Source organism: Scyliorhinus torazame, chromosome 4 (genome assembly GCF_047496885.1).
Source record: "Scyliorhinus torazame isolate Kashiwa2021f chromosome 4, sScyTor2.1, whole genome shotgun sequence".
NCBI classification, from domain to species: domain Eukaryota; kingdom Metazoa; phylum Chordata; class Chondrichthyes; order Carcharhiniformes; family Scyliorhinidae; genus Scyliorhinus; species Scyliorhinus torazame.
In genome coordinates this window covers 68501174-68527754 of record NC_092710.1, presented here as the reverse complement: position 1 = coordinate 68527754, position 26581 = coordinate 68501174, and the positions used below count along the sequence as shown (strand labels likewise).

The 26581-nt window shown below is 44.2% G+C and overlaps 1 long non-coding RNA gene across 1 annotated transcript; it reads right to left on the bottom strand.

The window, feature by feature from the left end:
• Positions 1 to 11396: 11396 nt before the first annotated feature.
• LOC140410287 (uncharacterized) lies at positions 11397 to 25473 on the bottom strand. The gene is made up of 3 exons (XR_011940607.1): positions 25276 to 25473; positions 11977 to 12029; positions 11397 to 11646 (listed from the first exon to the last, which is right to left on the bottom strand). It is a non-coding gene; the product is annotated as an uncharacterized lncRNA (long non-coding RNA).
• Positions 25474 to 26581: the final 1108 nt, after the last annotated feature.

Here is a 26581-nt window from a genome sequence, read left to right as displayed (position 1 = left end):
CTTTACCCAGAGAGTAGTGGGGGCATGGAATGCACTGCCTGTGGAAGTAGTTGAGTCGGAAACATTAGGGACCTTCAAGCAGCTATTGGATAGGTACATGGATTACGGTAAAATGATATAGTGTAGATTTATTTGTTCTTAAGGGCAGCACGGTAGCATTGTGGATAGCACAGTTGCTTCACAGCTCCAGGGTCCCAGGTTCGATTCCGGCTTGGGTCACTGTCTGTGCGGAGTCTGCACATCCTCCCCGTGTCTGCGGGGGTTTCCTCCGGGTGCTCCGGTTTCCTCCCACAGTCCAAAGATGTGCAGGTTAGGTGGATTGGCCATGATAAATTGCCCTTAGTGTCCAAAATTGCCCTTAGTGTTGGGTGGAGGTGTTGACTTTGGGTAGGGTGCTCTTTCCGAGAGCCGGTGCAGACTCAATGGGCCGAAAGGCCTCCTTCTGCATTGTAAATTCAATGATGATCTATGATTTATCTAGGACAAAGGTTCGGCACAATATCGTGGGCCGAAGAGCCTGTTCCATGCTGTATTTTTCTATGTTCTATGTTCTATGCAATGCATATTGAAAATCCTCAAATAATTTAAATTATAGCGGCACAAGGAGTGTAACACTACATGTAGAGAAGTCTAGATTTATGACACTTTCTCTGATTTTCATAATGCAATGATTTACAATGTACTATTAAACATTCTGTGAATAATGTCGATTTTATAGACAAATGTGTATGTTTCACTGAGCAGTAAAAATATTAAGTTGTTGTCCTAATTAACGCAATAAGCTAGAAATAATTTGTCTTTGCCGATTTGTTAAATGATTGTAACTAATGCTCATGATGATTGCATTAACTGCCATGGGGATTGATCAGCGTATAAATATAAGTTTCCTTCCAATTACTTAGTTGTGTGCCACTGAGGGTTTTGCAGCTTCTATATAATTTATCAATTCTTCTAGGATGGGAAAACCTGTTATTCTGTTGATAAAAGAAATTTACTACCCAATTCTGGCAGCTGCTGGTGTCCCTGGTGAGCCATTGTCACTTGTTAGTTCTTTATCAGTTTTACCGCTCGCCTTTTTTGTAGCTTCTTTCATAAAATGAGTCTAGTTATATGTTAATAAGAAGCTGGATCGCATCATATCTTCTCTTTCTTTCAGGGAACTTGGTGACCATTGTGATTCTATGCCGAGGAAAATGTGGCCTTTCCAACTGTATCTCTGCAATCATGTTGGCCATGGCAACAGCAGATCTACAGGTGATGATTGTTAATGTAATGCTGTATCATATTTTCAGTTACAATTTCACACTTTCATTTCTGTACCACACTCCAGTGTGTAAGTCAATTTTATACATGACTGCTGTGACACTTGATTTGTCAGTTTGGTTCACGGTCTTCTTCACATTTGACAGATTTGCTGTTATCTGCTGCCAGAAGTTTAAAACAAAGCGTTGCAGCAAGAGAACTGCAACTGTGGTTATAACAATGTTCTCTTTTCTGGTCTTATTCAAGAACATCCCATTTTTATTTGCTTATGAATATCGGCGAATAATTAACAAAGTACAGTGGGATTGCGTGTCAAGTGTAGCTTTCTTTTCCTCAACCTTCGGCGTGGCGTTCCTCTGGTTTCACGCAACTTGGCTAGTTTGGCTTCCTTTTACTTTAATTGTCCTGTTTAATTGCTTGACGATCAGACGTATTACATTGGCAAGCAGAGCCCGAAGGAAACTCCGATCTCAGGCGACTGAGAAAAAACCTGATCCACAGATCGAGAACCGGAGGAAATCCATCATCTTACTCTTCACTGTTTCGGGCAGTTTTTTATTGTTTTGGTTCACAGCTGTGATTGGTGTTATCATTGCTGGACTGGTAAACCCAAATTCGTACCGAGGTGACCGTACAAATTCTGGATACATAGCCATCGAAACCGGAAATATGTTGAAGTTCTTGAGTTCCTGCCTAAACACATGCATTTATGCAGCGACCCAGAGGAAATTCCGGGAAGAGCTGAAGAAGATGTTGAAATCTCCCTGCACATTGTTTCTACGGTTTCATAATAATGAAGAAGATACAACCCCGAGCTCAAGGTGAAACATTAGAATTCACTTTAACCCATTTTTCAGTTTAAAATGAAATTATCATTCATTCGAGCTGCATGAAGCTGGTTCCCGTAAAGCACCAAGGTTATCCAACTGTGCTCATTCCCTGTGACACTCAATACCGATGTTGACTGTGGATTTCCTCAATTCATTGGGTGATATCTGCAGGCAAATAAAAATATGTTACCTTCAATTTTTAAATTGCTAATGACGAAGTATTAACATCATGAGACATTTGGTCAATGTTTTGATATTTGAAAGATTGAAGATCCTAATTTAATTCTGTAATGCAGTTAACCAGAAAAGATTCAGCCAATGATACTGAAAAATAGGAAATTCAAAATAGCCAGGGCACTGAGCACACCTTTGCAATCATCCTTAGATTCAGAGGTAGTGCCAAAGTACGGAAGCATCGAAAATGGGGCGTCGTTTTTCACTAAGGTGTGCAAAGATAATTCCATCAACTACACACCAGTTAGTTAAATCTAGGTGATGGAAAAGCATTTGGAATCAGCAAGTCGGGACAAAATTAATAGCCACTTGGGGTAACTAGTGTTAATTTAGGAAAGGTGGCACGGATTTCTTGACGCCAAATCTACCGAACCACCTTGATTCGTAAAAAGACATTTATTGGCATTTTTCCACTTTTTGCAGAATAACAATTTCACATATAAAGTGGACTTGATATTTACACGATTTTTATTCAGATGTTTTACATGCCTTCTTTACGTCCGCCCTCCCTACCACCCCCCCCCCCCCCCCACCCCCACCCATTGGGGGCACCAACTTTCGCCCTGGGTGTCATGTTATTGTGTTTTCTTCTCCCCTGCGGTTCCTGTTGTAGTTGTGGGTTCGGTGGGAGGGGGGGGGGGAGGTAGGGGTCCGCCTGCCCCGTCCTCTCGTCCCTTTTTCCCTATGTCTCTCTCTGTGACACCCCTGAGTTCCCTCTTTTTCTCCCCCCTCTCCTCTCTGCTCCTCTCCATTATGTGTGTTCTTATCTGTTCTCCTCAGTACCCGTCCCCTTCTCGTCCTAGTCGCTATAGGCTTTGAACAGGTCTTGGAACAGGCTGATGAATGCCCCCCACGCTTTGTCGAAGCCCTCGTCCGACCCTCGGATGGTGTACTTGATCTTCTCCAGGTGGAGAAATTCCGAGTCGTCTGCCAGCCAGTCTGAACCTCTGGATGGTGCTGCTGATCGCCAGCCGAGCAGGATTCTCTGGCTTGCAATTAATTAAGCAAATGCAGATGATCGTCACTCTTCCCCATATGTAGTTCTGTTTTTTCCGGTACACCGAAGACTGCCACTCGTGCATGGCTCCACCCTTACCCATACGCCTTGGGCATCACCTTGAAGAAGGCTGTCCAGTATCCGACAAGTCTGGGACAAGCCGAGATCATATGGGCGTGGTTGCCGGGCCTCTCTGGCACCTTTCGGGAAGAACCTGTTCATTTGGGCTCTGCTTAGGTGCGCACTATGCACTACTTTGAACTGCATGCGGCTTAGCCTTGCGCTGGACGAGGTGGAACTGGCGCTACACAGTGCTTCGCTCCAGAGTCCCCAACCCACTTTTGTCTCAAGGTCGTCCTCTTATTTTTGACAGGCTCCCATCAGTGATGCCTTTGCCCTTTCTAGAGGTCGTCCATAGATGTCACCACAACACCCCCCCCCCCTCTTCTTGCTGTCCGCGTTGTTTAGCTTCTCCAGCAGAGCGCCTCTCGGGGTCCTAGGGTGCCTCGTCGTCTCCTTGCGATGAAAGTTTTCATTTGCAGGTGCTGGTGTTCCTGTCCTGTCAGTTGCGCCAGTTTGTCTGTTAGTTCGACCAGGGCCGCCAGTCTGTCCCGATGTAAAGGATCCTGATTGTTACTTTCCCCCCGTCCTGTCTCCAGTTTCTGAAGGTGGCATCGAGCATGGCTAGAGGTAATTTGTGGTTACCATAGATGGGAACCATGGAAGACATTTAGGTTCAAATGAAATGCAGCCTCATTTGGTTACATGCCCACAATGTGGCTCCCACACAGGGCTGGATGTGTATTTTGCCGGGGGATTGGTGCGCTGCCGTGGCGTGGGCCCACATGGTCGTTTCTTTGCAGGAGGACTCCTCCAGCCTCACTCATTCCATGTTGGGTTCTGGTATCCATCCCCTCTTAACTACCTTGCTTGAGGTCTTTTGATAACGTTGACAGGGTTGTTCAAGTGGAAGCTTTTCTGAAATAACCCTTCACAAAATATCAACCATGTAGTTAACAGTCGGTGAGCATTTGGGTGCTTGGTTGTGAGATTTTTTTTTCTGGATGGCCCGCATTTGTTGGATGTGTTTATGTAAACATATTCAGCTCATTCAAGCCACATATTGCGACAGATGCAGGGACACTGACTTGAACAAGAACTGAGATTACAGGCGACTCAAATCATGGGACAATGCAATTTCTAGAATTAATAATAATAATCTTTATTATCATAAGTAGGCTTACATTAACACGGCAATGAAGTTACTGTGAAAAGCCCCTAGTCGCCACACTCCGGCTCCTGTTCCGTACACAAGAGGGAGAATTTAGAATGCCCAATTCACCGAACAGCACGTCTTTCGAAACTTGTGGGAGGAAACCGGAGCACCTGGAGGAAGCCCACGCAGACACGGGGAGAACGTGGAGACTCCGCACAGACAGTGACACAAGCCGGGAATCGAACCTGGGACCCTGGAGCTCTAAAGCAACAATGCTAACCACTGTGCTACTATGCTCAACCAATGCTGCAATTTAACAATTTTGTTAATGTGTGAGTTAATAGGTATCATTAATTACACATTGGAATTGAAACATAATGGGTTCATTTCGAGCTCTGCCATCTTTCGAGTCAACCTCCGAGGTAACCGAGGAAGAACCACCCCCCCCCCCTCCCCCCCCCCACCCCCAACCCACAGGTTAATCCCTGAAAGGATTGGCTACCCATTTATTTATCTAATCCTGTATTTATCTATCCACCTTGATAAAATAGGTTTAATGCCTGAACTAAAACGTGGATTGTTCTCATGGTTTCTTCCAGTAAAATATTCCGTATGTGTAAAGCAAGAGCATCTGACCATTGATGATCGTTCTCTTATCTCATTGTGGGGGAAGTAGAGGAAGGAAAGGCATTCTGAATGATGTTCTATCGTGTAAATGGGCTTTAGAGTGGTTTCACAGGTCGGCGCAACATCGAGGGCTGAAGGGCCTGTACTGCGCTGTAATGTTCTATGTTCTATGTTCTATTCCCAACTGTCACGTGGAACTCGGGGGGGGGGGGGGGGGGGGGGAAGCGGGGGGTTGGGGGGGGGGGGAGGGGATTCAATTACCAGATGTGGAGAAACGTTATTGTCATTAAATAGAACACATGAAATTGGAAATTAATGATCGAATCTGAAATTGTTTGATCTGCGAGAGACAGTCTGTGTAGATGAAGAGTGCCTTTCATCATCAGGAACAGCGGTTTTCATTTAGAGGTCCCGGGGTATGAGAATCCCCTGGGAGGAAGGGCATTTACACAACAGCCAGGCGATATTTCCGTTCGAGTCTTTCCTAATAAATTCGTTATTTCACCTGAATTGTGTTCAAACGGAATTTCTGCAAAATCAGTGAATTGGTACCGTGTATCCATGCCACTTTGCAGAAACCATATACTTTGCAACCGAGAGGAACCAGCCACAGGATTGAGGAACAGGCCCTCAGAAGCTACTCTGCCATTGCAGAAGGTTATGATTCTGATTGAGATCTCAACGGCGTTGTCTTGTCTGTGCTCCAGAACAGTTAACTCCCTTGTCTTTCAAAATCACAAATCTTGGGTGGAGAGAATGCCACAAATTAACTGCGATAGAGATTTACAGGTATGCCGTGCCAATGATCAAGCACCAATCTATTCTAATCCCTTTTCCCCGCACTTGGCCGTAGCATTGTGTGCCATGGTATTTCAAGTGCTCGTCTAAATACTTCTTTTAAGTTAAGAGTGCTCCCGCCTCTATTCTTTCAGGCAGTGAGTTCCAGATTCCCACCATCCTCTGGGAGAAAAGGTTTCTCCTCATATCGCCTAGAAACCTCCTTCCCGTTACCTTAAATCTATGCCCCTGGTTTTCGATGCCTCCACTCAAAGGGGAAAGTACCTTCCCATCCGCCCTATCTGTGCCCCTTCCACATAATGTTATACACGTCAATCAGGTCTCCCCTCATCCTTCTCTGCTCCAGTGAAAACAACCCCAGCTCTTCCAGTCTCTCTTGCCAGTTGAAATAATCTCGCCCAGCAACATACTGGTGAATCTCATCTGCACCCTCTCAAGTGCAATCACTTCCTTTCTATAATGTGATGACCGGAGCTAAACGCTGGGGCCTAACCAGCGTTTTATACAGCTCCAACATATTCTCCCTGCTTTTATATTCAATGCCTCAGTTAATAAAGGCAAGAGTTCCATAAGCCTACTTAACCACTTTATCTACCTGCCCTGCTGTCTTGAAAGGTCTGTGAACATGCATAACAATGTCCCTTTAATACTCTGTACTTCCTAGAGTCCGACCATTAATTGTATATTCCCTTACATTTTTAGTTCTTTCAAAATGCATTACCTCACACTTTTCATAGTTAAATTCCATTTGTTACTCTTCTGCCCATCTAACCAGCAAATATATATCACCCTGCGATCTAAAGCCTTGCTCCTCACTATTTAGCACACGGCCAATTTTTGTGTCATCTACAAATGTATTTATCATATCTCTACTTTCGCATCTCGATCATTAATGCATATTACATTCAACAACGGATCCAGCAACGATCCCTGCGGAACACCACTGGAGTCAGGACTTGCAGTTACAAAAACAACATTCAACCATCAACCTCTCCCTCCTACCACGAAGCCAGTTTTGGATCCAGTTTGCCAAAGCCAATGGGTTCTTACCTTCTTCATCAGCCTCCCATGTGGGACCTTGTCAAAAGCAAGACAAAAAAAAACTTAATCTTAAAAGGCAAACCTCTTATTCTTGAACCATATCGCCTAGTTCTATTCTCCGTCAGAGGGGGAAACACACGCCCAGTCCCTACTTATCAAGTCCACTCAGGATATCCCTTGTTTCAATAAGATCCCCGCTCAATCTTCTGAACTCCAATGGAGTTAGGCCCAGCCTGTTCAACCTTCCTTAATAAGATAAGCCCTTCATACCAGGGATGAGTCGAGCGAACCATCTCTCTGCTTCTAATGTACTTCTTTCCTTTATAATATATGTATTCGAAAGCTGCACCCACCATTCCAAATGTGGCTAGACTTCACTACTTTAATATTCTCTTGTCCCTCAATGAATGCTAACGTTCCATTTACGTTCCGCATCACTTGCTGTACCTGCAGAGTATTAAGGGCGGGGGCAAGAGTTTCCCCCCCCCCCCCCCCCCAACTATCCTCTCTCCATATTTGCTTAGGCAGAACGGTGCGTTGATCAGATTTTCCCTTTATAAGTGGCAACATATTTGCCAACCCCAGGGTTTGGTGCAATCCACGTTCGATTAACAACCACACAGCAAACTTGAGATAGGATGAGCTCGATGAGTTAATTCACTTGCACGCTCACCATGGCAGGAATAGGGTCGCAACGTAGTTCCCTGTGCACTTATAGAGTTAAAGAGAGCAATAGAAAATACATATTTACAATGAAAAGGGCGCCCAGAAACTTATTGTCTCATTTAGATCCAAAGTGCAGAGTCAAACTACATTGTGATATTCCTTCACGGAGCTCGGCCAGCTAAAAAAATATGGTTTACAATTCACTTCCCGGGTCGAATTAACGTACACGATGCGATTGACATGTGGGGATTATTCAATTTTGTAGGTTACAGTATAATATTTACAGTAGAAACGGTATAGGTCGGGCCAGGTTTCCATTCACAGCAGAGTCCCTTTTCTTTGAAGCTGCTTCTGGATGGTAAAATTACAGACTGCCTCTTCAGTACAGCAAGGATATTTAACTGATTCTGCCATCTAAAGGTGATGACATATGACTTCCGCTCACCATTCACGCTTTGCCAACGCGTGTGCACTGTTATGCCTGGAAGTTCTTGAATGTTTCAGAAATGATGAAGTACATGCTACACCTAATTCTATTTCTTATGTTTCACAGACACTGCCCAGAGCAAACGCCATTGTTCGATTACATACGAATATGCAAAATATGAGTGGACGTCGACCACGGGGCTCCTCGAACCCATAATGGCTGTTCTGCGTGTGTTGAATTCGACATTCCCCATCTATCTGGACAACCATTGCTCAACAAGATTCTAGCCACGTCCACCTTAAAAATATTCAGTTATTATCCTTCCACCGACTTCTAAGAGTATCAAATTCGCACCAACCCCTGACCATGAACGGAATTTTACTCACCCCTGTCCTGTAAGAGTGACCACTAAATTTAAACCAGCGCCTGTTAGTTCGGGACTTGCCAGCAAGAGGCGACATCAACGTCTATCTTGGCAATACAGTTCAGGATATTTTTACTTCAATCAAATTCATCCTTCACTCCAGTGGAAACAACCCCAGTCATTCCAAGCAATCTTCCTATGACCCACCTCCAATGCATTTACATGCTTCCTTAGCTAAGGAGACTGAAACTGCACACATTTTTCGAGGTGTAGTCTCAGCAAAGCCCTATATAACATAAGCATAGTATCACACTTTTATCTTTAATTCCTCTCGTAATAACCGATAGCACTGCATTAGACTACTTGATCAAATGCTGCATCTGCATATTAACTATTTATGACATACAGGAGGGTCCCTAAATTCCTCAGCACGGCAGATTGGTGCCGCAATCTCCATTTAAGTAATACTGTTTTTTATTCTTCCTGCCGATGCAAAAGTCTTTGCATTTTCCCACATTAGCCTTCATAAGAACATTATTAACGACGCCCTATGCCGCTCTTGCTCATGTATTGGCTTTATTTGGCCCTTGTTGCGCATTGTAACTAATCACTATTTGTTGATGTCCATTTGTCAATGTATTCTGTCGATTATTCTTTTGTCTACTATGTGTGCATTGTGTGCGTTCCGCAGAACAATTGTTTTCACTGTACTTCGATACATTTGTCAATAAATGTCAATCAATCAATATCAACCAATCAATATCTTCCAGATGGTTGCCCACTCACTCAACCGATCTATATCCACTGCAACCTCTGCAGGTCCTCTTCACAACATATGTTCCTACATATCTATGTGTCTTATACAAATCTAGCTCCCATGCCTCCCCTCCCCTCACCAATTGATGTAAATGTTGAAAAGGTCAGGCCCCAGCACTCTAATATGTCCGACTCCACTCGCCTTCTCCTCCTCTTCAGACAAAGACCCAATTATAGATGCAACATGTTTTCTCCCAGTCAGTCAATCTTCTATATATGCTGATACATCGTAACCTTTTTATATCTAACAAAAACCTTTGCTATGCCATCTTGACAAATACTTCTAGAAATCCAAGTACAGTATGTCTATAGGAGCCCCTCTTTAAAAACAAATGTTATATCTTCAGATAACCAGATTATATTGGTTAAAGATGATTTCCTTCACAAAATGTTATGCTGATTCTTCCCAATTACCTTCATTTTCTCTAAGTGATCAGTTATTACTCCTTTAATAATCGTTTCACCTTCAATAAGACATATGTTAAGCTCCCTATCCTATAAAGTTTTGCCCTCTGATTCCCTCCCTTCTTGAGTTGATTAGTTATATTTTATACTTTAGAGTCTGATCGAACCTTTCTTGAATCAATCGAATTTTGGCAATTTAACACCAAGGCGTCCACAGTCTCATTAGCCACCACTTATTAGCTTTCGAAACATTCTGAGAAAAATACATCTCATCATCTCCTTCATGAATGGACGCCAGTTATTTTGAAAACTGTGTCTTCTAAATCTAGTATTCCCAAAAGGGGAAACATACTTTCAACATTTATCCTTGGAATTTTCAGCGTTACACCATGATCATTTCCATTATTCGACATCCCAAAGGATACAATTCCAACCAGTCCAGTTTTCCTTGCAACAAAACCCCTCCTTAATTCTCATCCGCACTGTCATGCCGCCCCATAGCAGATTGACAATTCCCAATGATGACTTAATGCAAAATAATGGTTCACAATTCAAGAAACCACCTCCACCGATGCCAAAGTGAATGGGCCAAAGAGTTCACTGAAGAGAATATTCTGAGTTTACCGTTCAGCGTAGGTTCAGCTGGCTATTTCAAAACAGCACTTTCAATCTGGGTTTGGATTTGGATTTTGTTTATTGTCACGTGTACCAAGGTACAGTGAAAAGCATTTTTCTGCGAGCAGCTCAACAAATCATTAAGTACATGAAAAGATCAACTCATCCGATCAATGAGTCTGAAAGGAGAATTTGAAATTATGTGCCAAAATGAAGCACCTTAACCGTTCAAAATCCCTCCTGAAGGATATACAGGAAAAAATGAGGAGAAGATGGTGAAACCTTCCAATAAAAACCTTGGACTTATTGACCTATTTCCATCTTTACATTTTGTGATTCACACAATTTCGAACAATTCTTCGAATGAGCAATTTTGCTTTCAAGAGGATGGTCTCACACTTTTCTACGACAAACAATACATGAAATTGGTAAATCACTCGCCAAATCCATCCCTGCGGCATTGTAGCATCCCAGTCCAATTCGTGTAACTGACTATCTCTCCGTAATTAATGCAGTCTTCAATGCTTTGAACGCCCAGTACAGGAACCTGTTCAACAACCGTTAACACATCACACGTCGCTTGTAAGGAGCGAATAGTTGGAAGATTTGAGAAATGAAGCCAGATGCCGGGGCAGCACGGTAGCATTGTGGATAGCACAATTGCTTCACAGCTCCAGGGTCCCAGGTTCGATTCCGGCTTGGGTCACTGTCTGTGCGGAGTCTGCACATCCTCCCCGTGTGTGTGTGAGTTTCTTCCGGGTGCTCCGGTTTCCTCCCACAGTCCAAAGATGTGCAAGTTAGGTGGATTGGCCATGATAAATTGCCCTTAGTATCCAAAATTGGGTGGGGTTACTGGGTTATGGGGATAGGTTGGAGGTGTTGACCTTGGGTATGGTGCTTCTTCCAATAGCCGGTGCAGACTCGATGGGCCGAATGGCCCCTACTGCACTGTAAATGCTATGATAATCCATGATAATCTGTGAGGAAAGGGGGAATTACCATAGAAGGAAATGTGAAAGCAAAGATAGATGCAATGTTGCCCGTCAGATAGTGAAGACAGCTATAAAGACAACCGAACAGAGGCCAGTAGCGAAGTCGGTACCATATCAGCTATTTAATTATAGGATTCAGTGTTAAAGGCCAAGTCTGGGCTCTCTTTACAGCACAGCAGTAAGCCACAAAAATGAACAACACACAAGGAGAGCGGAAATGGCGGAGGTGTTTCTTTGATTTCCCAAAAAATCCATCTTTTCGAATTTAAAACGACTCGATCATTTTAACGAATTCTTTCTGGATGTCCAGTTCCCATTGTGAAACGTAGTTCCCGACTTTTGTTTGGCACTGTCGCTGTGGATCAGAGACAAAGACATGTTAAGATGCAACTTAATTTTAAGGCTGAGTTGAACTGTTTCTCCATGTTCAACATAGGGATTCAGTTTAACAGGCTAGGAATCTCGATCAGATCATCCATCATTCTTCTCCACTCAAGCGAGTAGAAAAATGCAAACGCCCAGAAAGGACAAGAATGTGCAGTACGTGGGGGAAAGCTGAAGACTGACACGAGGTGAATTGTTCTTTCAGAACATGACAGGCCAAATACTTTTCTTCTGTGCGGTGCCCTTTTTATGATAAAATTTAATGATTATGAAACTTGATATGTTAATGTAATTTACTAACCTCCGGAAACCCAGTGGTAAATCAGCACTGCGAGGTCAATGTAATCCTGGTGTCTGTAAGAACATGAGAAATAGGAGCAGGTTCGTCCTGTATTGCACGGCTTCTCAAACATCTAAAAACTTCGCGGTTGATCTCAGTTGCACCTTACTGAACATTCTCATTTCGCACTGTCACACAGACCCATTACAGACAAATAAATTATCCTGTGTATTTTGAAGTCCGGAGGAAGCATTTGGAATGGAAACTTGAAATCCTCACAGGGCTGGTAGCATCTGTAAAGTGAGGAGACATGGTTAGTTCACAAGGACTTCTTCAGAGCTGAAGAGAGGTAGTTATGTGCTGGGGTTTTGTGCTGTTGAAAAGGGCGCTGGAGTAAAACGCGACAGCAAATGATGAAAATCTCATGTGACACAAGACAAACCGTGTCGTAATGATAATAAATAGGAACGCTGTGATCGAGGGTCGGTGTTTATTTCCCAATAAAAGTTCGTACTGTCTGAATAAGTAAAATAACAAAATGTGTTCATAGCAGAAAAGAAACCGTGCTGCCTGAAAGCTAAACACGAGAACAAGATCCAGACTGACTATTAGATGGGATAAATATCAAAATGGGAACCGAAATTCATCGTCCAAAACTGTGGGAACTCGGCATTGAGACCATAAGGCTGAAAAGCTCTTAACCGGAAGAGATGGTTCAGTTTCTGCAGTTTGCATTGGGCATCACGAGAACTTTGCGGCAGACCAAGGAAAGCATGTGGGCAAAAGCAAGAAGCGAACAGGCAAATGTATATCGGTGTCACGTTTGTGGACTGAGTGACGGTATTCTGCAATGAGGCCATTCAGTCTGGATTTCGTCTTCCTTTTGTAGAGCGTCGAATCATAGAATCCATACAGCGCAGAAGGAAATCAGTCAGCCATCGAGTCTAGGGTTCTCTGAAAGGACACCTACCCTGCCCTGCTCTATCCCTGTAACCCCACGTAATCTTTGGACACTCAGGGACAATTTACAATGGCCAGTCCATCAAACCTCCACATCTTTGGACTGTGGACGGAAATCGGAGCACCTGGAGAAAAGCCACGTAGACACTGGGAGAATGTGTAAACCCGACACAGGCAGGGGCACAAGATGACTACATTGTGATCAGCGAGCTCAGAATTTATAATTATACGCCGTTCTAGGAAAGCCCAACGGGATCGAAGTGTCATTTGAAGCGAGTGTGAACCGCTGTGCTGCAGTATCGCTATTTCTTATATCCGCCACAGTGAGCCAGCGGGTTTGGCTGGTTACGTCAAAGAATGATAACCACTTCAGGGTTGTGTGGAAATGATGAAAGAAATCTAATTTCATCTTCCTCTTTGATGCTGATATACTACACACACTTTTGAAAATAAGGGCATCAGGTCTCACTCTACAGAAGGCCCAGTGTGTTGGGATGGACACAGTGCAGAATTCCAGGACTTCAAACGTACATCCCATGACATAAGTTTCTGTCAATTGTTTTGTTGGCAACATGCATTCAACCTTAAAACTGTTGTGGATATAAATCTTACTTAAACAGAGGGTGGGCCTGTTCTATTTGTCAGGGCGTAGGCGTCGACGTTGAGGTTGCAATGGGACTCTTTGAACTGAGACCAGAAACCGACAGCAGGGGAGGTTTGCTGTGAGGTTTGGAATACGTTGGTAGCCTAAAAAAATGATTTCGGATGTGAGTATCGCTGGTAAGACCAAATTGAATTGCCCTTCATTGTAATAATAATTTTTATTATTGACAGAAGTAGGCTTACATTAACACAGCACTGAAGATACTGTGAAACGCCCCTAGTCGCCCCATTCCGGCGCCTGTTCGTGTACACGGAGGGAGAATACAGAATGTCCAATTCACCGAACAGAAAAGGTCGCGGTGCGCCATTTGCTTGAACCGTTGTTGTCCCAATGGTTCAAAGATGCATCTACAGTAATATTGAGAGAGAGTTCTAATTTCTGGGCCCAGTGACACTAAAATAATCCCGATATTGCTCAAAGTCGGGATGGTCAGTAGCTTGCAGGGGAACTTGCAGGGGATTGCGTTCCGTGCGTTTTCTGCCCTTGTCATTCGAGATAGTAGACGTCGTGAGTTTTGAAGGTGTTATCGAAGGCATCTTTGCGAGTTTTGGCACCGCATCTAGTAGACGGTACACGCTGTCCTCACTGTGCACGTGTCGGAGGAAGTGAATGTTTAAGGTGGCGTGGGAGTTACTGGTCAAGCAGATACCTTTTTCTGGATGATGTTAAACTTTTATTATTAGAGCAAGAGTCATCCCCATGTGTTACATGTGAGGAAGGGACGTATTTTTGTTTCTGGATGTGAACACGTTATTTCGTTTAATCCGTTTAGACGAACGTCCACAACATATTGAAACAGCAGCAAATGTCCTTTCTGATGAGCGTTGCGAGACGTTTGCGAGATTTCTCTTGCGCTTTTTTTTCCAACAATTTCGGATCCAACACAAACTGTAGTTTGTCTTTAGTTTTATGTTGGTGCATGCGCTGCGATAGTTTTTAAATAGGTGTTCCAAATGGTTGAATGCAGGAGGCTGCACACAGCCGAGTGAACAGACGAGGCGCCGTACCTCCGGCTTTTCACTTTTCTGAGGCAATTGAATCCTGGAAGCTTCTTCCGTTATTCGACGATGCCGCGACTGGCTGGCCACTAACTCCACATGCTCGCTTTTACCACCTGCTACTTAATACATTTATTTAACCAAACACGATCGACCTCAGACTTAAATAAATCCATTGATTTTCGTGTACAGAAGGAAGCTCCGAACTCCAGCACACTCGGTGTCTAGAATATATCCTAATTTCAACACTGAAAACTCTGTTCATTTTCTTTGTGTCGCTTACTCCAAGATTCCGAGACGGTCTAAATAATTGTTTAGACTGACCTTATCTCTCCCATTGGGCAGCTCGAAAAGTTCGATCAAATCCCGCCAAAAAGTACAAGGAAGGAGTTCGCGAAAGTGGTAGTAGGTGACGTCAATATCGGGACTGAGTTGTGGTTCAGGTTTTGTACTTGAGGAGAGTTAGGAGAGAGTTCAAGAGGCAACAGTTGCAGAGAAATAAAACGAAACTATTGATGAGGAGGATAGCCAGGAATGTAAATCGACTTCACGATCTTTCCTGTTTTGCTCACTGAAACCCTCACGGAAAACACCATCTCTGTGTCAAGAGCTCCAGCATATCAACACAACCAAGGTGATTACCTAGTCGGTATTGACACGAGTCCCAGGTCCATACTGGAGGTGGACCGGCGGCCACTCCTCGACACCGACTGTTCAACTACTGACAGAGATTTTAAGAAACGAGAAAGCTGGCTTTCACCTGCTCGCCGCTGGGAAAACAGTGCACCAGCTCCTCCAGAGACGAAGGACCTTTTACAACTTGGGGACAAGGCCAGCTTCCTGCTGGGTCACCAGCTGAGAGAGCAGTCAGCCACGAGGGAAATAGCGCAGGTTAGGGACAGTAACGGTAGGCTAGTGCGTCCGAAAGAATCAGCGAAGCCTTTGCAACCTTCTGATGAGGGCTGTGCACCGCGAAGATAAATCAGTTCCTCGAAGGACGTGCCTATCGTGGGGGAAGACAAGAGACAGGGCCTGGAAGCACCATTAGAACTGAGGTAAGTCAAGATAGTATCAACTCCATGCAGCCGGGTAAGGCGCTGGGGCCAGACGGATTCCCGGTCTCCTACAAAACGTTTAGGCCAGTACTGGACCTGCACCTGCAGGCGATATTCTCAGACTCACTAATAAGGGGCACCCTGCCACCAACACTGGCACAAGTCTTAGTATCGCTGATACCCATAAAAGTACAAAGACCCAGCTGAGTCCAGGTCCTACAGGCCCATCTGACTACTCAGCAAAGATGCAAAGATATTGGCGAAACCATTGGCGAGGCAGCTGGAGAGCTGTGTGCCAGTGGTAGTTGCGACAAGACAGGCTTTGTCAAGGGCCCACAGCTAACATCGAACATCAGGCTCCTGCTAAACGTCAAAATGACCCCAACTGCGGAGAGAACGCCATAAGTTGTCATCTCTCTGGACGCAGAAAAGGCCTTTGACAGAGTCGAATGGAAGTATCCCATAGCGATACTGGAATGATTTGGGCTCGGACTAGGATTCACATCCTGTGTGAAATTACTGTGCAATGCTCCCATGGCGAGAGTACGGACAAACTGCACCAGTTCTAAATACCTCCAGCTGCACAGACGCACGAGACAAGGATGCCAGCTGTCCCTGCTGCTGTTTAACCTATCACTTGAGCATGGAATTATTGGGGGGAGGGGGGGGGGGGCAAGCTTAACCTGAGCAAGAGCGATGTAGAACATGTGAACCCACAGGGGAGAGGGGCAGAGCTGGGTGACTGTCGTTCAAGCAATCCCAGGTGTCACGTGATAGTACTTTTTAGACATGGATGTTTAAACAAAGAAAACAGTGATGTCAGAGAGTGGGTCGGGCTGGGCTTTAGATCAGCCATTTTTCAGGTTTTTAGTTGCAATTGAGAAAGCAGGTTGTGTGGGTCTGTGGGTGTCCAGAGAGCTGCAGGGAAAAATAAGATGCTGGAGCAGAAATCAACAAGGCTAATGTATCTCTGCCATTCTACAGAAAATATATATATCCTTTAACCTAATGTGATACTGTTTAAAGGTGTTAAGTCTCTTGGAAGTTTGAAGGAACATTTTAAGGAATTATTTACTGTTGCAATATTTTCTGAGTTATCTTTGAATTAAGGGGTGTTAAGAGATCCAATGTTTATTTAAGATGTTAAGTTGAGTTCATGGAATAAACAGAGTTTTGTGTTTAAAAACCCACGTGTCCATAATTGTAATACCACACCGAGGGAAAAAGCTGTGTGCTAGGAAAAGCAACAAAATCCATTAAAGGGAGAGGTTGGTTGTACTCCATGATACATTTTGGGGTTCTGAACACCCCTCGCCCATAACAATTCGGGGCTCGAAGGGAATAAAAGTCTATCTATTGGATTGGCATTTGTGAAGTTAAAGACAGTGAAGGATTGTTGCTTTTCCGGTGTGGTATTTTAGTTTAAGTGGGGAGAGTGTTGTGAACAATGGCTCTTTCACAGGCTCAGACGTTTTTGGGGGTGGAGAATGTTACACGGAGTACTTTACGGACAGAAGCGAAAAGCAGGCTGTTAGATTTGGCAAGAACATTGCAGTTAACATTACCTGATAAAATGCGAAAAGTGAGGTAATTATGGCGGCGGTTAAACATTTAAAGTTGCCCGAGATAGAGTTTGACTCATTGGAAATGGCAAAAATTCAGATGCAAATTAAACAAATGGAACATGAGAAAGAATTAAAGCGGCTTGCATACGAGAGTGCGAGAGAGGTAAAAGAAAGAGAGAGAGAGGAACAAGAAAGAGAAACAGAGAGTGGGGAAAAAGAAAGAAAAAGAGAGAGAGAGCAAAATCAAAAGGAGAGAGAAGAAAGGAGAAAAGAAAGAATAGCCCTCGCAGAACAAAAAGAAAATGAAAGGGAGATACATAGGGAAAAAGATAAAGAGTGGGAGTTTGGACTTCAGAAAATGGCCATGAAACATGACAAACAGTTACAATTGGCTGACGTAAAGTGAAACGTACAGTTCAATGATAGTGATGAGGATAGTGAGAAATAGCGTCATAGTCGAAGGCTTGGTGAGAATCTATTAAATATGTCCAAACATTGCCAAGGTTTGACGAGAAGGAAGTGGAAGCATTTTTCATTTCATATGAGAAGGTAGCTAAACAAATGAAATGGCCACAGGACATGTGGGTGTTACTGATTCAAACAAAGCTGGTAGGTAGAGCTAGTGAAGTGTTTGCATCACTACCGGAGGAGGTATCTGGAACGTATGAGGATGTGAAGAAATCCATCTTAACTGCATATGAGCTAGTGCCTGAAGCTTACAGACACAGGTTTAGAAATTTAAGGAAAGAATTTTGTCAAACATACATGGAGTTTGAAAGGCTCAAAGAGAGTAATTTTGATAGGTGGATAAGGGCTTTGAAAATAGACCAAACGTATGAAGCTCTCCGAGAAATTATACTTTTGGAGGAGTTTAAAAATTCAATTCCTGATGTAGTGAGAACTCATGTGGCAGAACAGAGGGTTACAGCTGCAAGATTAGCAGCGGAAATGGCAGATAATTATGAATTCGTTCATAAATCAAAGATTGATTACCAACGTCAGTTTCAGCCGGTGAGGGATAGAAACTGGGGACATGAGAAATACTCAAGTGGTAAAGGTAAAGGTGATCTGATGGGAGACAATAAAGAGAGTGTACCACAGATTAAAAAAGAAATCCAGGAGGGTGGAAAAGAAATGAAAAGTTTCAAATGTTTTCACTGTAATAAACTAGGCCATGTAAAGTCACACTGTTGGTGGTTGAAGAAAAGCACAGGGAAGGCTGCTGTGGTAAAACAGGATAAGACAGTGGGGTTTGTTAGAGTGGTAAAAGAAAGACCAAGGGAAGCCAAGGAGCTGCAAACGATTGTCTACCTGTTCAAGAAGTAATTGTTAAGAAGATGCCAGATGTATTTAAAGAATTTACTTGTGTGGGTAAAGTCTACTCATGTGTATCAGGAGGAGCAGTTAAATAAGTCACAATTTTAAGAGATACGGGAGCTAGTCAATCTTTAATGGTAAGAGATGAGGAATTATGTAGTTTGGGTAGAATGTTGCCAGAAAAGGTGGTGATATGTGGAATTCAGGGTGAGAGGAGTAGCATTCTTTTATATAAGGTAAGATTGGAAAGTCCAGTGAAGAGTGGTGAAGTGATAGTAGGAGTAATAGATAAACTATCTTGTCCAGGAATAGTTTATGTTGGGTAATGAGATAGCTGGATCGCAGGTGGGAGTGACGCCTACTGAAGTTGATAAGCCATAGGAAAATCTGAAGTGTCGAAGGATGAATATCCTGGAATTTCTCCGGATTGTATAGTAACAAGGTCGCAAAGTCACAGGTTAAGACAAGAGGAGAAATCAAAGAGTGAAGATGAAGTTGAAGTGCAATTATTAAAAACGATTTTTGATCAGGTGGTTGAAAAAGAACAAGAACAGGTGGAGGATGAGGCGAATATTTTTAGTTCAGGAAAATTGGCGGAGTTACAACAGAAAGAAGCAGAAATAAAACGGATATATCAGAAAGCATATACGGAAGAGGAATCTGAGAGTATACCAGAGTGTTATTACCGTAAAAATGACGTCTTGATGAGAAAATGGAGACCTGTACATATGCAGGCGGATGAAAAGTGGGCATAGGTTCATCAAGTAGTATTGCCGGTGGGGTATAGAAAGGAGGTGTTGCGAGTTGCACATGAGGTACCAGTGGGAGGTCATTTGAGAATAAGGAAAACTCAAGCTAAAATCCAGAAACATTTTGATTGGCCTGGACTACATAAATATGTAGTTAAACTTTGTAAATCATGTCACACATGTCAAGTGATAGGGCAGCCTCCAGCAGTGATAAAACCAGCGCCCTTAATACCCATTACAGCATTTGAGGAACCTTTCACAAGGGTCCTAATCGATTGTGTAAGACCGCTTCCAAAAACAAAAAGTGGGAATGAATATCTTTTCACAGTAATGGATGTGTCTACTAGGTTTCCAGGGGCCATTCCAGTGCTTAATGTTACAGCTAAAAAGATTGTGGAGGAGTTACTTAAATTCTTTACTAGATATGGACTACCCATAGAAATTCAATCGGATCAAGGAACGAATTTTTCTTCAAAGTTATTCAAAGAAGTTATGGATAGGTTAGGAATAAAACAATTTAAATCAACTGCGCACCATCCAGAATCACAGGGAGCGTTAGAAACGTGGCATGAGACATTAAAGACAATGTTCAGGGCGTATTGTCAAGATTATCCAGAGGATTGGGATAAAGGAATCCCATTCGTATTGTTTGCAATTAGGGATGCACCTAATGAGTCAACCAAATTTAGTCCTTTTGAACTAATTTTTGGTTATGAGGTAAGAGGCGCACTTAAATTAATTAAGGAAAAATTGGTGGGTGAGAAATCGGAAATTACACTATTGGTTTACGTGTCAAATTTTAGGGAACGATTAAAGAAGGCAGGTGAATTGGCTAGACAACGTTTAAAAGTTGCACCAAAATATGATGAAACGGGTATCGGACAAGGATTCCAAAGTTCGTACTTTTGCCTGTGGGGATAAAGTTTTAGTGTTGTTACCAGTGGTAGGTGAGCCTTTAAAAGCTAGATTTTGTGGACCGTATCAGGTTGAAAGGAAATTAAGTGAGGTGAATTATGTGATAAAAACAGCAGATAGAAGGAAGACTCACCGAGTATGCCATGTGAATATGCTTAAAAGGTACTTTGAAAGGGAAGGAGAGAAAAAGGAGGTTTTAATGATTCTAACTCAAAGTGACGAACCAAATCCAGATGACTGTGAATTTGACGTACCTCAAATTAAATTGGAAAATGAGGATGTTCTTATAAATTGGGATGAAATGTTAAGTTACCCTCCAGAGGCAAAACGAACTGACGTGAAATAGTTATTGATATTACATGGGCAAGTTTGTAGCGATAAATTGGCAAGTGCTAAAATGGCTATACATGATGTAGATGTGGGAAATGCTGTTCCTATCAAACAACATCCATATAGACTTAATCCTTTAAAATTGGCACAGGTTAACAAAGAGATTGAGAGTATGCTTAAAAGTGGCATAACTGAAGTGGGTTGCAGCCAATGGAGCTCACTCATAGTGATGGTACCTAAACCAGACGGTACCCAACGATTGTGTGTGGACTATCGAAAGGAGAATGCAGTTACAAGAACGGACTCTTATCCTGTCCCACTATTGAAGGATTGCATGGAGGAAGTGGGACAAGCTGCTTTTATTTCCAACTTCCAAACATGGAAAGAACATTTAAACCATCGTATGGAGTTCTTCGATCGACTTGAGGTGGCGGGTTTGGTGATGAACCTAGTCGAAAGTGAATTTGAAGAAGCCCGAATCACTTTCCTTGTGGAGTTTCCGATACCCTCAAGACGAAGGGAAATAATGCTATTTCTTAGCATGAGTGGATTTGATCGAACAGTTGTGCAAAGGTTTTGTGGCGTGATTACTCCACTGATGGACAGCGGACGTTCAACAGGCATTTGACTAACTGAAAGCTGTAGTAACCAATGTTCCTGTATTGGAGAATTGCAAGGGGCTTTGTGGTCAGATATAACTAAATTATCTGATTCTGAAGAGAAATGCCGAGGGGTAGAGGACTGGATGGATCGTGCAGAGACTTTGTTCAAATAGACTGTCACTCGAGAAAGTTTTCGGTTGGAGGAAGAAGAACAAGAAAAAATAACTATATTATTATACCTGTTTGCATGTGTTGGGTTTTTTTAAAACGAAAAGGTATATTTACTGTGTGCATTTCTTAGTGGATGGTGAAAAATGAAACTATCTTGAAGTTGATGGTTTATTTTTTTTCTTGGGGGGAGGTGTCATGTGAGAGTACTTTTAAGACATGGATGTTTAAGCACTGTACCTTTAAGAAAACAGTGATGTCAGAGAGTGAGTGGGGCTGGGCTTTAGATCAGCCATTTTTCAGGTTTTTAGTTGCAGTTTAGAAAGCAGGTTGTGTGGGTCTGTGTGTGTCCAGAGAGCTGCATGGAAAAAACAAGGCGCATATATATCCTTTAACCTGATGTGATCCTGTTTAAATGTGTTAAGTCTCTTGGAAGTTTGAAGGAACATTTTAAGGAATTATTTACTGTTGCAATATTTTCTGAGTTATCTTTGAAGTAAGGGGTGTTAAGAGATCCAATGTTTATTTAAGATGTTAAGTTGAGTTCATGGAATAAACAGAGTTTGTGTTTAAAAACCCACGTGTCCATAATTGTAATACCACACCTCGGGAAAAAGCCACGTGCTAGGAAAAGCAACGAAATCCATTAAATGGAGAGGTTGGTTGAACTCCATGATACATTTTGGGATTCTGCAAACGCTTCCCCCATAACACAGGCTAAATTTCGCAATGTGGGTGTCCAAATTCCGATACTTGGAGGGGAGAGGGGAGAGAGACTGTGGATCCCGAATCTACAACTGTACAACTCAGCGGCCACCGCAGATAGAGTACGGGTATGGGTGAAGGAACCGGGAACAGAGTGGGTGAAGATGGAGATTTCCTGAATCGGGATGCTCCTCCGAGTCACAGCCACAGCCGCTCTTCCATCCCCTCCCGCAAGACTCGAGGACACCAGCGGTAGGAGCCACGCTCCGGACGTGGCAACAAATGAGGCAGCATTTTGGCTTCCATCTACAGCAACCACAGGTTCACTCCCGCAATACGGTGGCACAGTGGTTAGCATTGCTACCTCACAGCTCCAGGGAAGCTGGTTCAGTTCCCGGCTCGGGTGAATGTCTGTGTAGATTTTCCATTTTCATCTCGTATCTGCGTGGTTTTCCTCTGAGTGCATCAGTTTCCTCCCACAGCCCAAAGACGTGATGAAGGTTAGGTGTATTGGCCACGTTAGGTTGTCACTGAATGGCCAAAGAAAATGCTTAGGTGGGGTTACTGGGCATAGGGTCGGCTTAAGTAGGGCACACTTTCCAAGGGCTGGTGCAGGTTCTATGGGCCGAATGGCCTCCTTCTGCACTGTACATTCTCGGATTCTATTATTCTATGAATAATGGATGGCACCTTCAAAAGGTGGAGACAAGACGAAGGGACACTGATGGTCAGGGACATGTATACGGACGAGAGAGTAGCGGCCCTGGGGGAAAACATGGAAACTGCAGTTAACAATAGGAAACGACTTTGGATACATTCAGCTCAGAAACCTGCTCTGTAAGGAACAAACGACGCACCCCCAGATACCAGGACACATGTTTATGGAAGAACTGATGGCCACGGGCGACCTAGGGAAGGGAAACTGTGCAGATCCTTCTGAGCCTCTGTTGGAGGGAAGGAGGTTCCCTTGGACGAGACAAGGAAATAATGGGAGGAGGATGACGACATAGAGGGAGGGAGGATTCTGGATCGAAGTATTATACAGGTCGAACTTCACCTCCACTTGCGTAGGGCTGAGATTGACACAGCTAAAAGTGGTGCACAGAGTGCACCTGACCAGAACCCGAATGAGTGGGTCCTTTCCGAGTGTGGAGGACAAATGTGAATGGTGCTGGAGAGGCCCGGCCAACCACATCCACGTTCTGGGATTGACCCATACTGGAAGGCCTTTTTTGATGCAATGTCCAGGGTTGTGGCAGTGATTCCAAAAGTGGTGGTTTTCAGGGTTTCAGAGCAGCCAGAACTCTTCATGGGGAGGAAAGCCAACGCCCTAGACTTTGGCTCCCTGATTGACCTCCGGAGAATCCTTCTCTGTTGGTGATTGGCTGAACTACCCAAAGCTTCAGACTGGCTGCCCGAATCTGGTGGAATTGCTTAGGCTGGAGAAAATAAAACTTGCCATCCAGGGCTCAGATGAGGGCATCCACAGGACCAACTTTTCCAGGACCTGTTTCTAGCCAGCAACCAGTAGGTTAAGGAAAGGGGAAGGCAACGAGGTGGCGGGGGGGGGGGGGGGGGGGGCGGGGAGACACGAACGAGGTACGGGACCATGAGCAAAAAGAAAAAGGGGAAGAGGGTAGAGATGGAAAGGGCGAAAGCTCGCAGAGAGAATGAGAGAAACAAGGAGCAAAGCCGCAGGGGACGGATTCAAGGGCAACCTGAAGCCCAACCCAAACTGTAAATAGACAACTGTAAATACCTGCCTATGGCCATATTGGGAACTGTAACATATGTGTGCAACTACAGTGGGTCACTCTACAGTGCCTGCCAATATACGTGCTGATTTATGTCTGCCTTCTTGAAAACAGTTGTTTCCCTTTTGGCGCCGTTTTTTCATATGTAAATTATGGATTGTTAAATATAAGATATGAAAACCCAAGAAAAACATTAAAAAAAACATTAGTCCCAGTGCCCTAAAGGTGGTCGAATGATTTAATGCATAAAACGTCTACCTTTGGTGCGGTTCGTCTGTTAGAACAAGATTACAGGTTCGGTATCTTTCGCGATCCTTTAATACAGATAAATCTGATCCAACAGTCTGGAGCCAAATCATAAATGCTCAGCAGCTAAAGTTTCTGCTTGATCCAAAACTTCCTGGTTCCCCATCATCGCGTTTAGACCACCCCCCCCCCCCCTCCAACCACGCCCCCTCCAATGAAGCGCTGGCGAATCCCTCTAGGAAGTTCCTACTAATGTACGTATGTTCTATGTTCTAATGGTTTATCTGGCAATTGCCAACATGTCCTAACTTCCTCTGGACAATTGCGCTGGGAACAATCCAGTTTATATCGCTCACTTCGGATGGCTTTGTTTTTGACTCTGACAGTTACTCTGAAAGAGTTAGGGGGGGGGGGGGGGGAAATCACTACTAATCCAGAGTGACTATTTAAACACCCAGACTCAGCCTCGCAGAAGCACCGCCCCCCCCCCCCCCCCCCCCCCGCCGCATTGCACACGATCCTCAGTAGATCCCCACACCATCTCCAAATCCGACCTTTCCTCTACCGCCCCCACTGCAGGTTCAGTCCGACCGCGATGTCCCCACACGCACTTGCGGGTCCGGCCCCCACAATTCAGGTCCAACCACCAGCCCCCTCCCGCCCCCCTCCCCCATCCCGGGTCTGATCCGTTCTGATCCGAAGTGCACCCGCTCCTGGCCCTCCATCTCCACACCTTCCGCTCGGACACCAACCCTCCCTTCGGCAGTAACCCCCTCCCTTCCATTCTGAATCCCCGCCCCATCCCAATTCCCCTTTTCAATTCCGATTCCCAACATCCGGTGCGGCCTGAACCGACTGCCACTCCCATATTTCCCAGTTTGAAACCCCGACCCCTCCACCAGGCCCGACCCGCCACCTTCCTCTGGTCCGGACCTCAGATCCTTTCCCAACCCCTCCTCTTTCCGCCTCTATCCCCCCCCCCCTCCCCGCCACCCCCACCAGTCCGACTTGGTCCTTCCCCCTCGAATAAAAGCCCGTCCGGTCCAACACGACGCCCCGGTCGTGCCCGGCCCCATCCCTCTGCGTTCCCGACTCCAACTCCGCCCTCGGATCCGACCGCCGCCTCTGATCTACCACCCCTCCCCCCGATCGACCAGAAGTCCTTTCAGGTCCTACTTGTCTCTGCACCCCTCAGGCCGACCCGACACTCCCCTTTCCGTCCCACCCGACCTGCCCCCATCTCCCCCGATGTTGCACCCCTTCCCGGACTCCCCGTTCTCTGAACCACTTACCTTTGAAACGTCTTTCTCCCTTTAAGTTGTCCCTTTAACATCGCCTTTACTTACTGCCGTAAAAACAGAGTTCATTAATTCCACTCCCCAGATACTTTCCACCGATGCAGCAGGGAACGCGCTTCACTGCTCTTGTCTCACCCAGACTGAGTGAGGAAGGCTGGGTGAGACAGTGGCTCAGCAATTACAGCCAGCGTAAGTCCGCCAAAAGTGTCATTCCGCAGATTAGCACGCCGAGGAAGTTACGAAAGTCTTCAGCATTTGCTCTTTCAGTTTTCTGAGAACTGCATTATATCTCTGATTACTTTGATTGTCCAACTCCCATATTATTACTGGATAATTGCACTGAATGAAATGTAGTCAGGTGCCTCAGTTAAGATGCAGCCCTTCAGAATCTGTCAACACATTCACGTGGTGGATCTGGTCTGCTTTGGGGGTTGCAATGATTTGTAATTAAATAACTCACTGTTATACAGCGGCTATCCTTCCTCCACAATAAAATGCTTCACTTAAACTGAGACTTCAGCTTATTTGTTCCACTATTGTGAAATAGTATTTCATTTTGCCTGCATGTCCATCTTCGCTTTGGATGTCAGTCTGCTCTTTCCCCATAGCCCTTTTGTGCTTCATTGAGGATGAACTCACTGTCTTTGGACGTCATTATAAAATGGAGTGCGCTGTTGTGATGTATCAGTTTCCATCATAAGTTATTCTATCAGTTTATGCATAATCGATACAAAAGCAAATTAATGTTAGTCCTTTATGAATTAAACTATCTATTTCAGTAAAGCGACAACACAGGCATCAATCCGGTAAATTGGAGGATTTCCCAGTTACATCATATCCAATAAGAGCAGCACAAATCCAACTTGGTGATTTACTGCTCATCAGCCACTCTTGATTTCCAGAACGCGATAGTGACAATATTGAATTCTTTACCCGTCAGTCTGGCCTCAATAAAACTCGAGATGGATTTTTAGGCATAGTATTATTTATTTTTAACCAACTTGCATAATTCAAGTGGTTCAGGTAACTGCGGTGCTCTGCTGGGGTTAAACACTGCTGGACTAAGACCAGAGGTCCTTATAATCAGCTTGATAAACTGAGATGGTAGTTCTCAGATAGTCCACGAAAACAGCAGGAGATTCATTCCTGTCTGGTATTGCAGCCAGAATAGCCATTATCTCACTGGATCACCATGGGAAATAAACGCCTATCGTGGGCTGGGCTGCTGCTGTTGCAACATCGGGGTTGTGTATTTTCCTAATGGACAACTGTCTCAGAGTCTCACTAGGGGGCGTTTTAG